Source organism: Cajanus cajan, chromosome 4, assembly GCF_000230855.2.
Source record: "Cajanus cajan strain Asha chromosome 4, NIPB_CcT2T_4, whole genome shotgun sequence".
In the NCBI taxonomy this organism is placed as follows: Eukaryota; Viridiplantae; Streptophyta; class Magnoliopsida; order Fabales; family Fabaceae; genus Cajanus; species Cajanus cajan.
In genome coordinates, this window is record NC_138520.1 from 29,629,286 (window position 1) to 29,643,469 (window position 14,184).

A 14,184-nucleotide genomic window follows, 5' to 3' on the forward strand; every position below is an offset into this window, starting at 1 on the left:
TTAGTGCAATTTTCTTTTCATGAATAAGTTCATCCTTATTTATATTAAGTGGTGTTTACTAATTTTTAAAGGTTAATCTCTCTGTATAAATCTAGTGCATGATTTAATTGCATTAGCTAAATTACTAAATAATTAGTTCTACGGTTTCACAAATAATTAATTTATCACTTATGTGCCTTGTCAGGTCTCTATACCAAGTGTTTAAGTAAACAATTTCTACATAATTTCTAAGACTCTTCATTAATATATACGAGTTCCATTAATCTATGTTAACTTAATCAAGGATAAAAATCCTATTTATTTTAGTGGAAGTTCTTATTATTCTATTCATGAGTTTAGAATCATTTACAAGTTGATTTCTATTTAAATATACTATTATTTACTATATTCTAATTAGTAAAATTTTGAAATGTTACAAATCTGTCATAATATATCACTCATAAATACATTAACATTTTTTGTTTAATTTTGAGTGACATGTTAATGAACTGCCATTTCTTATTTTTGAAAATTAAAAATCAAATTTGCAATAATATTTTATTGACCAAAATTATACATTTATAAAACTATAATAATTAAAAGTGAATTAAAAAAAGCAGAATACTATTTACCATCTTTAAAGACGTTCTGTATTGCACGATTTTGTTGGCACGGGTTTTGCCTGGATAGAAAGGGGCAGAAAATTTAACCCATTGGTGTTTGGGTCCACTGTCTCCACCGGATAAATCAGAGTACGAGGTTCGATATTTATTTTGTATCTTCAAAAGACAGGGATGATAATAGTAGAATTTTCGTGAAAACATCATCGTAGTTGGCATGCATTTGTTTTAAAATTTAAATTCACGAATAGCAATATTAGTGTTTTTCTTGATATTTTACAAGTATTAAAAATATTTGCGAGGTGAATTAGATTGAAATTTTATAATGTTATTTCAGTATTAAAAAGTTTCGAAGATTTTAAAAGATTTTGTAAAATTATGTAAAAATATAATGATATTTAACATTTTTTTTAAAATATTTTAATCAAGATTTTATATTATAAATTTTAATAGATTTATATCATAATAATTTATAAAATTTGAAAGAATTTTATGAGATTTCGATTTTTTTTAAAGTAATACAATTAACCAAAAATAATAAATGTTAAGGTTTGATTAAAGAAAAATAAAATTAATATAATTTTTTTAATCTTTTAATAAATAATTTATTCTAATTTTATGTCCTTTTAAATGATATTTCTCTACATATAATGTTTTAATCATTAATATTTTTTTGTTCATGATAGTAAATTTAAATAATATATTTAAATTTATGATTTTATTAAAGAATAAAACTATCAAAATTTGACTAGATCTAATGATCTAGTCCATTCTTTTATAAGGTTAGACCAAGTTAAACTCTTTATTTTTAAATAGAAAAAGGTTGAGGTAATTTGACCCAATCCAATGTAATAATTAAAGCAGATTGAGTTAGTAAAATTTATGATCAAACCTATTTGGTTGGATGTTATTTTTATATCTTCAAATTTTATTTTAATTACATATAAAATTATTAAAAATAAATAATATTTTAATTTATATATATATATATATAAATTATATTCAAAATGATATTACATATAACTTAAATAGTGAAACTTTCACTCTCATATAATAACAAATACTCAAGGTTTTATATGTTTTTTAATATTTTGAAGGTACATTTCATATACTAATTTATAAATAGTTCAAAAAAATTTCTTATGTTGTGTTTAGATGAAAAATTTAAAATTAGATGCTTAAAATTTTAATTGTTTTGATCGAATAATTTAATTCAAATTTCTCATCTTTCAAACACTTAATTTAGACAAAACAACTTAATTTTCAATAAATATAAACTTTATTTTTTAATAAAAATTTAATATTATAATATTAAATTTTATTGAAAATAAATCATAGTTAAATTTTAATAATTAAAATAATTTAACTATAAATAATATTTAATAACTAAAAAATATTTTTAAATGATATATTTTTTTAGTCTCAATTTAAAAAATTTGATTTTAAGTTCATCTTAAATTGTTTTTGCCAACTTTTAGTCCTCCATTTATTTTTTGCATTAATAGAGAATTATAATTCCATTGTTATAAGACTAAGCTTGGGGAGACTTATTTGTAAAAGAATACTTGATTGAGCCTAGAGACACTTGTTTGTAAAAGAATACTTGGTTAAGCTTAAAAATGCTTGTCTATAAAAGAATACTTGCTTTGAGTCTAAAAAGACTTAATTGTAAAAGAATAGCTAGTTGTTAAACATAGAAAGGCTTGTTGTTAAAAGAATACTTAGTTAGTTACTTGAAGAGGTAAATTAAAGAATACTTAGGATTGAGCCTAAAGTAGCTTGTGAAAGAATACTTGTATCTTTGTTTAAAGATAGTGAAACTTAATTTCACTAGTGGAAAAAAAGCTTTTAAAATCGGTTATTTTTAACTTTTAAAATCGGTTCTCTAACCGATTTTAAAAGAGCCGATTTTAAAAGTTAGACTTTTAAAATCAGTTATTTAACCGATTTTAAAAATCTTGGCTTTGTAAAAATTAAAACTGGAACGGGCCATTCTAGGTTGTTAAAATGGCCTAAAAATGTCGTTTGAAACGGTCCATTCCAGAATAGTTTGTCATGAGTTCAAACCAATGCAGAACGACCCATCCTCCTTGTAGAACGACCCGTTCTCCTTGCAGAATAGCCCGTTCTCCTAGCAGAACGACCGTGCTCCTAGAAGAACAGCTCGTTCTCCTTGCAGAATAAACCAACAATGAAACTAGAGACACGAGAAGAGGATGAGAATGTTACCTTGAGAATGAGAAGTTGAAGACTTTAGATGAGAGCACGAGAAAGTAAAAAAAGGAATGGAGGGAAAGATCAAAGAGAATGAGAATGAAGGGAAAGATAAAAGGTTTATGACAATGTCGCAACCCAAAAATTTCCGATCTCACGACATATGGTTTAGATATCCTTTTAAAAGTCTCATTAATTAAGGAATGCCCGGACACCAGACTAATTCTTAATTAATGGTTTTGAAAATAGGTTCATGGAGTCGCCACTAATATTTTACTCAAAACATTAGAAAAAGAAAAGGTTTTTAAAGATCCAATAATGGCCTTGATAACTAGAATTGGGTTCGGGGGTCGGTTACGTGTAGGGAAGGTATTAAGCACCCCTACAGCGCCCTCAATCGGTACCCTATGATGAATTTAACATGATAAGAATTAATAAATTAAATATTGAATCCCCTTTATTAATATTTATTTACATATTTAAAATTTAAATTATATGACTAACCCTAAAATATCTACATGATTGCGTTTGTTATAAATAAAAGGTAGAGTTAAAGATGAGAAATAAAAGATATAGAAGAAGATTGATTGAAATATCTCTTGAACGAGCTATATTGAATCTTCAAATATGGAGAAGGTGCTTTGTGGCGACCTTTCACACTACATTATGCCTCACAAATCTCAAGAAATACAATAGGAGGGAGAGAGAAGATAGAGATGCGACACAAATCTCAAGAAATACAATAGAGGGGAGAGATATAGAGAATTTTCATGCTCAAAGGAGTCTTATTCAAAATTTCTCTGGCCCCCCTGAGAACTGGGCCCGAGTCTTCTATTTATAGGCATCAGAAGGGGGCTAGAACGGCCCGTTCCGGATTCAAAACGACCCGTTCTAGGCTAGTCCGTTATGGGTAAAATAAGAAACTAGAATGGTCCGTTCCAAAAGTGGAACGGCCCATTCTGGGTTTGAATTTTACTTACACAAAGTTGTTCTGGAACGACCCATTCCAAACTAGGGTTTTGGGCCCATTTGATGATTTAGAACGACCCATTCTAGTTTTAGAACGGCCCGTTCCTAAAGTGGAACGGGCCATTCTAGGTTCAAATCTTGCTTATAACAACCTATTTTGGAACAGGCCGTTCCGTTTTGGGAATAGCCCGTTCCGTTCTTGGAACAGCCCTTTCTAGGCTATCAGAACCAGCTTATTTAGGCTTTAGGTCTTCTGATGTCATGTCCTGTTGTTTCCATGCTTCGAAAGCTCCTTCCCTTCATAACGGAGGTCCATTTCCTTGTTTGTGTGCCCCCCGGACGAAATTGGGTGTCTACAGATGATACTTTTAAAATCGGTTATTTAAAAATCGATTTTGTATGTAGTATACAAAATTGGTTCTTAAATAACCGATTTTAAAAGTCACACTTTTAAAATCGGTTCTTAAATAACTGATTTTAAAAGTAGCACTTTTAAAATCAGTCATAAAATAACCGATCTTAAAAGTACTTTTAGGATCGGTTAAAATTTAATCGATCTTAAAAGTGTTCACATTATTTAAAAAATTTCCAGCGCGTCATTTTTAAGATCAGTCACCTTGTACCCGATCTTAAAACTCCAATTTTAAATCCAACTTTTGCACTAGTGTTTGGTTGGATTGAGAACTAGGCGTAATCTTAGTGGTTGAGACAAATCAATATAAAAATAGCCAATTTTCCATCTGGTTACTTTTCGCACATTATCTAACTAGTGTTGCTACTTCACTGCAAAAAAACATGAGTTTTTGATACACATTATTTAACCACCCCTTCTAGCATTTATTTTTCTCCACAATTAAAACTTGAAACTAAGAATTTTTCATTATTAAAAAAAAATATTTAGGTAGGATTCAAAAATCTCCCCCTTTTTGATAATGACAAAACTTAGTTGGATTACTTAAATTCATTCCACATGTTTTGCATTACTTAGATTAGACATGTTAAACAAATATATTATTATTGAGTCTAGGCACAACTTTTTTAGTTATTTTTCAGATTAATTCTCATATTCATTACTTTCCACTCACATTCATTTGCATACAATACAATGCTTATAAATCTATCATTTCCATACTTTACATATCAATAAGATTTCTTACTCCATTTATTAATTAGATTTCATACTCCCCGTTAATCTAGCAATTTATGTATTCATATGGTCATAAGCTCCCCTTAGTGAGTGTGACACCCATTCTATCCCAACATACAAATTTATAATAATATAAAGAACTAAAGAAATAAATTTTCAGTAAAGGTAAAATGGTTCACAAAATGTCATAGTTCCAAAATATACTTCAATGTACAAATAATTTAAAACTGAATTTAAAATAATAAAAGTTCATAAATTGTTCCAAAAGAAATCAATATAAATCCAAATACAAATAAACTTCATTTCTAGGAAACCCTTGCCTCGATGTCACACTATCATAACACACCCACAACTCAATTATTGGCATCTTGGATGCCACTCATATCCGGATCTTCCTCACCTAAAAATAACCACAAGATGTATGGTGAAAAAAAAAACTTATATGCAAAGCACACAAGGAAATACTACAATATAGTTTCAATACAACTCAATATTCCAACATCCATACGTGTTCAATTACATCAATATCAATTCAATATATATACATTCCATCATCACATTCTAAAACGCATAAATACACAATTCATCCATATCCACCATATCACACAACCAACACTATGTCATGCTCACGCCACCATTGTTGCATCACACGTCTAGCATCGTGCCACACCGACATATGTAGTAATTGCCACACATATCTCGCACTATGCCATGCTCATGCCACTGCTATAGCATCACATGTCCAATGTCATGTCACGTCGACATATGTGTCAGGACTGTTAAGAGAGAAGAAACAATTTCCAAGAAGGTTTTGAGTGAGACAAATATAATGCATATTGTTATCTCTAATAAGTGTGCTAGTGTTTCAGAAAAACCTAAGAACAGGTAAAATGAAGAACAAGCATATGCTTCAGACGAAAGGCCAACGTAAGCATCCAACAAGCCAAATCAAGAACAAGAGCATGTCAAGCTCAACCTAAAGCAAAAACACAAAGACTCAGACGAAGGATGATCGAAAATCAATTTAAAAACTTTCCCATATACAAGTTGACCTGATGAAAGGAAAAGTCAATGCGTTAATGACAAATGCTCAGACAAAGGTCAAGGTTTGAGCTACACATAGAATACTAGACATAGAAGAAAGATGTCACACAATCTCCTGAAGTATCAAGCTTCAAAGGATTGTTTGAATATCATCCACACTCACAAAAGAATATACGAAGCCATAAAGATTATGAGAAGAAAATAAAAAAGGAGAAAATCAAGTGAAAAACTAAAAGCATGCATGTGTCAAGAAAAAATACATTTCTTTTTCAGACAAGGACAAAACTTCATAGCTATGAGACCAATAAAGGACAAAAAGGTTCCTAGGACTCTGCTATATTCAAACACAACTGCTAACAGGGCAAGGAAACTTCACGCATTGTTTATGAACAGGAAGCAACATTTAATGCAAGAATCTGAGCAATAAATGAGAAGATCAAACTAGTCATGAACGACTACATCAGCTTCAATAGACAAATGCAACGGGAAAATTTCCACTAGACTATATATATATCACTACTTCAAACCTTAAAAGGTTATCTTTTTGATAAAGAGGAAAAGAGTGATATCAAGCCCACAAGACAGAGAAACCTGAGATGAGCATTCATAGCCATATGTACGATGTAATATTGTATTAGTATCTCAGTAGCCTAACCTTTTGTGTGGATAATGTTATATTCTTGGGATTTGTAGTGAGCAAAAATGGGGTTCATGTAGACCCCGAGAAAATCAAGGCTATTCAAGACTGGCTGATTCTCACTAATGTAAGTGAAGTTAGGAGCTTCCATGGTTTGGAAAGCTTTGATAGACGTTTTGTTCCTAACTTATCTACATTAGCTTCACCACTCAATGACTTAGTGAAGAAGGATGTGGTCTTTCTTTGGCAAGAAAAACATAACCTAGCCTTTCAAGAGCTTAAGCAAAAGCTCACTCAAGCACCTATTCTAGCTTTACCAGATTTTAACAAAACTTTTGAGCTAGAATGTGATGCATAAGGAATTGGCATAGCAGCTGTGTTGTTACAAGGTGGCCACCCCATAGATTATTTTAGTGCAAAACTTCATGGGGCTGCCTTAAACTACCCAACCTATGACAATGAGCTTTATGCTTTGGTTTGAGCCCTTCAAACTTGGGAACATTATCTTGTGACCAAGGAATTTGTCATTCATAGTGATCATGAATCACTAAAATATTTGAGGGGCCACGTAAATTAAATAAAAGGCATGCAAAATGGGTTGAATATCTAGAACAATTTCCTTATGTCATCAAATATAAGAAAGGCTCTACAAATGTAGTGGCTGATGCCTTATCAAGAAGGCATGTTTTATTGAACACCCTTGGTTCTCAAATACTAGGGTTGGATGGCATCAAGGAATTGTATGAAAAAGATCCTGATTTTTCTAACTTTTATCTTTTATGTATTCATACTAGGGTTGGATGGCATCAAGGAATTGTATGAAAAAGATCCTGATTTTTCTAACTTTTATCTTTTATGTATTCAAAAACCTTACCAAGGGTACTATATTTCTGAGGGGTTTCTTTTTTAAAGAAAATAAACTTTGTATACCCCAAGGATCTATTAGGAAACTTTTGGTAAATGAGAGTCATGAGGATGGACTCATGGGGCATTTTGGGATTGAGAAAACTCTTTTACTTTTAAAAGAGAAATTCTTTTGGCCCCATATGAAAAGAGATGACCAAAGGTTTTGTTCTAGATGCATAGCTTGTCTTCAAGCTAAGTCTACAACTAAACCTCATAGATTGTACACCCCCTTGCCAATATCCAATGCTCCTTGGGTTGATATATCCATGGACTTTGTCCTTGGATTGCCTCGAACCCAAAGAGGAAAGAATTTCATATTTGTGGTAGTGGACCATTTTAATAAAATGCACACTTTATTCCATGCCATAAAGTGGATGATGCAAGTAACGTTGCTAAATTATTTTTCCAAGAGGTAGTAAGGCTACATGGGTTACCTAAAACTATAGTGTCTGATCGAGATGTTAAGTTCCTTAGCTATTTTTGGAAAACCCTTTAGTCTAGGCTAGGAACTAAACTCATGTTTCCTACTACATTTCGCCCTCAAACTAATGGGAAAACTGAAGTAGTTAATAGGTCTCTTGGGACTATGTTAAGGGCAATCCTCAAAGGTAATAAAAAGTCATGGGATGACTACCTATCCCATGTGGAGTTTGCTTACAATAGAGTGGTACACAAAACCACTAAAACGTCTCCATTTGAGATTGTATATGGATTCAACCCTCTTACACCTTTAGATTTGTTACCTCTCCCAGATGTTGCTTCTTTTATTCATAAGGAAGGAACATCTAGGGCTTAATTTGTTAAGAAATTACATGAGAGGTTTTGAGATCATATTCAATCCCATACAGAAAAATATACAAAATACAATAATAAGGGTCGAAAGGAGGTTGTCTTCAATGAAGGATATTGGGTTTGGCTTCACCTAAGGAAGGATAAATTTCCTTCCAAAAGAAAGTCCAAAATTAGTCTTAGAGGGGATGGACCCTTTCAACTTCTTAAAAAGATCATAACAATGCCTATGTCCTAGATCTCCCTTTAGAGTATGGAGTCAACCCTAATTTTATATCTCTGATTTATCTCTTTTTACAGGGGTTGGTGACCAAGAGAAGTATTCTTTGGATTTAAGGTCAAATCCTCTTCAAGAGGGAGGGGATGATGGAGGCCCATGGGCCAAAGGCCCAACTACTAAGGCCATGGCCAAGAGGATGCATAAAGATTAGGCCGATGTGAAAGAAAAGCCCATAGTTATTTTTAGCTAGGCGCTACTCTAAAGCCCATGTAGATTAGGTTTGGGCCCAATGGGCTTGTATTTTTGTTTTGGGCCTTATATTTTGGCCAAGTAGTCTAGGAATTTGATTTCATTGTAATTTGAATTTAGGTTTAAGAGGAGTTTCATGTGCATCTCAATTTAAATGTCATTAGCATCACATTAAGAGAGTATTTCGGCCATTTGCACTCATGCACATGGAGTGACCAAAATTTACTCTCAAATGCATGCTAAATAACATTCAAATTGAGTAGCACATGGGGGTGACCGGTTTGGCACCAATATTTGAATTTAAACATTCAAATTTTTGCGCCTAAGGTTTAATTAAGCATACCATGGTTTAATTAAACCTTAGGTTAACCGAACATCCCTAGCACACTTCCTTAGCCTATATATTTCCTTTTGGACGTGTAATTTGACACTTTGGCAATTGAATAAGAAAATTATTCTTCTTAAGAATCCTTTTCTCTCTAGACCGATGTCACCATAGGAGAGTGTTCCTTCCAATTCATCTTGAGCTATCCTGTTAGTAGTTCTAGGTCTTTCTCTTCTTCTGCTTAAAGAGCTTAGTTCTCCTTGTTCTTCATTGGTTCTTCAACTTGGCCAGATTCTTCCCTTGAAAAATTCTTCAAGGTCATCCAAGGAGAAGCATATGAAGATTCCATGGAGTTGGCATCAAATCAAGACTCCATCAATCGAATTAGTCATGAACGACTATATTCTGCTTCAACGGACATTTGCAACGGAAAAATCAACAAGACTATATATAGATCATGACTTCAAACCTTGAAAGGTTGGCTTTTGGCATTGACTAAAAGTGATATCAAGCCCATGAAGGAAAGAAACCAGAGATAGAGAATGTAGAGTCAAACGTACCATAGTGTACTTATCTCTGTAGACTAAGGAGTTCTAAGTGTAACTTATAAACATGAAGCTTAGTGAGTGTAATCATCTTTGTATCCTCTCTATGAGAGTAAACCATACACTCAATCCTTATAATACTAAGGTTGTATACCTTAGTGAGTGTATAAACATATGTATCCTTTCTGTGAGAGTAAACCAAACACTCAAACCGAATCATATATTCTTCATTTATAAAGCCTAAAGAGGCTAGGGAAAATAGTACTTGTAAAAGCCTGGAGAGGCTTGTCAAAGAATACTCACTGCGAGCCAGAAGTGGATGATCTAAGAATACTAGTGCTAATGGTGAAGTTAGCGGGCCAGGAGTTGGTCGACAATACCCACTAAGAGCTAGAAGTGGCTAAACAAAGAATACTACCGTTGATAGGTGAAGTTGATGAACCATAAGTGGTTGAGAATACTTGGGACCAGGAGTGGTCGTGACCTGGGTGGTCTATAATACTCATTGCTAGCCTGAAGAGGTTGATTAAAGAATACTAGAGCTAATGAGTGAAGTTGGTCGACCAGGAGTGGTCGTGACCTGGGTGGTCTATAATACTCACTATGAGCATGAAGAGGCTAAACAAATAATACTTTTACTTTGTTGAATATCTAGTGGAACCCTTCATTTGAAGGAGACTGGACGTAGCTCAGTTTGAGTGAACCAGTATAAAAATACTTGCACTATTTTTCAATGTTTCAGACACACTTTTATATAATTGAGTTCTATACTGAAAACTTCGTCCAATGCTTATCATCCATTACAATTATCTTTAGACAAAACCCACACTTATTTAATGAACTATCTTAAAGAACGGTTTTTTTTTTTAAGAAGCATTTTCCTTGTGCAGACGATAAAGTCTCAGATGCAAAGATTTTTGTTGAAACCAATCCTGCACAGTTTCAGTTAAAAGTTCAAAGTAATATTTTTATTGGACGAAGAAGGAGTCTCTTACGAAAATGTTTTAAAATTCCTTTACTCACATACACATATTCAACTCCCCCTTGTATGTGTTTTTCCGCTAACTTCAAACCACTCCCTATGTTTAATACCTTCATGCCCCCGGGTGTAGGGGGAACTGTTGTGTTCAAAGGTTTGTGTATAATTTTTATTCAAACAGGTACAAAATTTAAACAGGCAAACAGATATTGAAGCCAAACAAATAAAACAAACAAAGTAAAGGGGAAAAATATTTAAATTATTATTCTTATTTTATTAACTTCATCATTTATATGGGTTTGATCCTCTTCAAACATCCCCAACAGAGTCACCATCTGTCGCAACCTGAAAATTTCCGATCTTGCGACTAATGGTTTAGACATTTAATTGAAAATCTCATCAATTAAGGAATGCCCGGACACCAGACTAATTCTTAATTAATGGTTTTTGAAAATGAGTTCATGGAGTCATCACCAATGTTTTACTCAAAACATTGGAAAAAGAAAAAGGTTTTAAAAATGAATAATGGTCTTGACAACCAAAATTGGGTTCGGGAGTCAGTTACGTGTAGGGAAGGTATTAAGCACCCCTACAACGCCCTTAATCGATACCCTATGATGAAGTTAGCATTATGAAAAAGAATAATATAAATATTGAATTCCCTTTTATTGATGACTATTTACATGCTTAATTTTGAATTATCCAATTAACCCAAAAATGTCTACATGATTGTTTTTATTATAACAATGTCTATTAAAGATGAGAAATAAAAGAAATAGAAAAAGATTGATTGAAATACCTCGTAGAAAGCTTTGTTAGATCTTCAAATATGGAAATTATAGGTGCTTTGTGGCAACATTTCACACTACAGCTGCCTTGCAGAATCTCAAGAAATACAATAAGAGAAAGAGAAACAGAGATTTTCAGCTATAAGGAGTTCTAGATGAATTTTCTAGCCTTGAATACAGTGTTAGAATCTGCTATTTATAGACAACAGAAGTGGCCAGAATGACCCGTTCCAGACCCGAAACGACCCATTTTGGACCCTTTCGTTATGCATTAATTTAGTATTTGGAACGGTGCGTTCTCAAACCAGAACGACCCGTTCCAAAGTTGAGTTTAACATATCACTGCCTATGATGGAATAACCCATTCCAAACTAGGGTTTTAGGCCTTTTAAGTAAGTTGGAACGGTCTATTCCAGTTTTGGAATAGCCCGTTCTAGGCTACTAAAACCAGCTTGTTTGGGCTTCAAGCTTTCTTGTTGTCATATGGTATTTCCTCCATACTTTAGGAGCTCCTCCTCTTCATAGTAGACGCCCATCTCATTGCTTTTGTTGGTCCGGATGAAATTAGGTGTCTATAACTATAAGCTTGTTTATTCTCTCTGGGTGGGTTTCATTGTATCCTGCTACTACTATGCCTTTCTTTGCTTAGTGGCTCTAGAACCACTTTTAAGGAGTGCCCCTACTAAGCTAGGCTTCTAATGCCTCTTTGTTGACATGATTTTGGCCCTTGTGGCCTTGCTCGGCTATTGAGCTTTCTGGTGTTTATGAATGCTTTGGCTTGAGAGTTGTCCGTTATTCGTAGCAAATATAAGCAAAAAATGCCAACATGCAAGGAAAATGCAAAGTAGGAATGGATTGGATTTTTTTTTATTTTGATAGTGAACATATACCCTTTTGTGCATACTTGTGCCATATGCATGCTATGCAATGATGCTTTTATGCTAATGCTTAAAATGTAGATTGATTTTACTTTCAAGAAATTAATCTATTTGCATTAATTATTAACATGGATTGTCAACCTTTAGTCGTGTCGAATTTATTCTAGGTGTTACTTCTAGAACATGAGGTTTATGCAGTTTGGCCCTTTTGCCTATATCGGATATGATATATTAGCCCTTAGTTTAGGTGTGCTTAAACTCTATTCTAGGACACCTCCAACTTCTCCCTGTGAGTGTTCACTATGAATACTCTGTGTATCTCTTGACATTACCTTAATGCCATATAGGTCAAGAGAAAAGATAGGAATGAGATGTATATGTTTTTTGCAAAAGGTTTATTTGAAGGGATTTTTCAAAAATGGTTTTTAGAAGCATGGTGATGGACCATGGGCCAAGGGCCCAATCACTAGAGCTATGGCCAAGAGCATTCAGAAAGGATTGGACAACTTGAAGACCAGTGGGCTTTCCAAGCCCAAGGTACTCTTCATATGGACCAACCTATCATGAAGAGAAGACATAGTTCTTTTATATATAAACTTGTACATAGTTTTCATTGTATAGGTCACTTTTTCCTTTGTATTTGTGAGACACTTTGTTTTCTTTATATAATAAACCAATGTATATTGTTTTTAGGGTAGGTTCTTTGGAGACTTTGACTCTATTTGACCTTATGTTGAAGGTCACTCTTTTTCTATTTTTTTAGTAGTAGAAGTTAGGTGGCAATTAGCAAGGCTTAAGGGTGTGTTTAGCAATTGGGCCAGAATTGGGCCTAGGCAAAATTTTACATATTGGACTCATTTTTCTCCTAATTTTTAAAGGATTTGATTTAGCTAGGTTTCATCATTTTTGGATGAACCTAACTAAACCAAATCAAGCATTTTAGAAAACGGATTCATGGAGTAAATGAGTTCAAGGCCGCCTAGCTTGCCTAGTTCTTCTCTTTGGCTGAATTGCTTATACTCTTTGGAATCCTTAGGAAGCTTGCGCTACCAGCTTCTCATCTAGCTTCCTTTCCAAGCAAGCTAAGTGAGAAGCTTGCTTCACAAGCCTCCTAACTAGGTTGGCCGGTCAAGCAACCAAACCATGGTTTCCTTGAACCATGGTTAAGGTTAGCTTGCTCCCTAAGCTACATACTTCTATATATTTGTAATTCTCTCATTTTCCCTCACTTTCGATGAATGAAATCAGAAATTATCTTAGAATTCTCTCTTCCCAAACCCATAGAATCCGTGGAGAACACTTTTTCCCTAGGTTCCTCACAAAGGTTTCCACCTTTGTGCCTTGGTTCCAACGTTTCTGCTACTTCTTAGACAAGTAACCGAGCACATCAAGTAGCTTCTACAAGCTTTTGGAGGCTTGTTATTCCTTCAATCTTGGCGTGTTTGTAACCTCAAGATAAGAAGAGGACCGTAAAGGTGGAGTGTTAAGAAGAACATCAACCACTTCTTCACCTACTTCCATCTTTTCTGGTATCTAGAACCTTGGTTTCTTGAGGTTATATGTCTCTAATTCTCGTTCTCAATCCTTGTTGTCTCATATTCCTTTTATGTCATTCTTGTGTTTGCTAAATGGATCTAGGCTTTCTACACATTTTTATGGATCCAAAATGTCACATGAGAATTGATTGATTCATATTATTGCTTGTTCCATCACTCTTGAATCAATCTAGTTTTGTTCCTTTAGGTTTTTGTGCTTGTGCTTTTTATTTTTGTTTGAGTCTTGCCTATTCTTTAACATGAATCCGTGATTGGATTACAACATTGAATAACATGTGTTTGTTTTTTGAATCATATGTTTTGTCTAGAGTCATATGTAGTCTTTTACATGTCAATGAA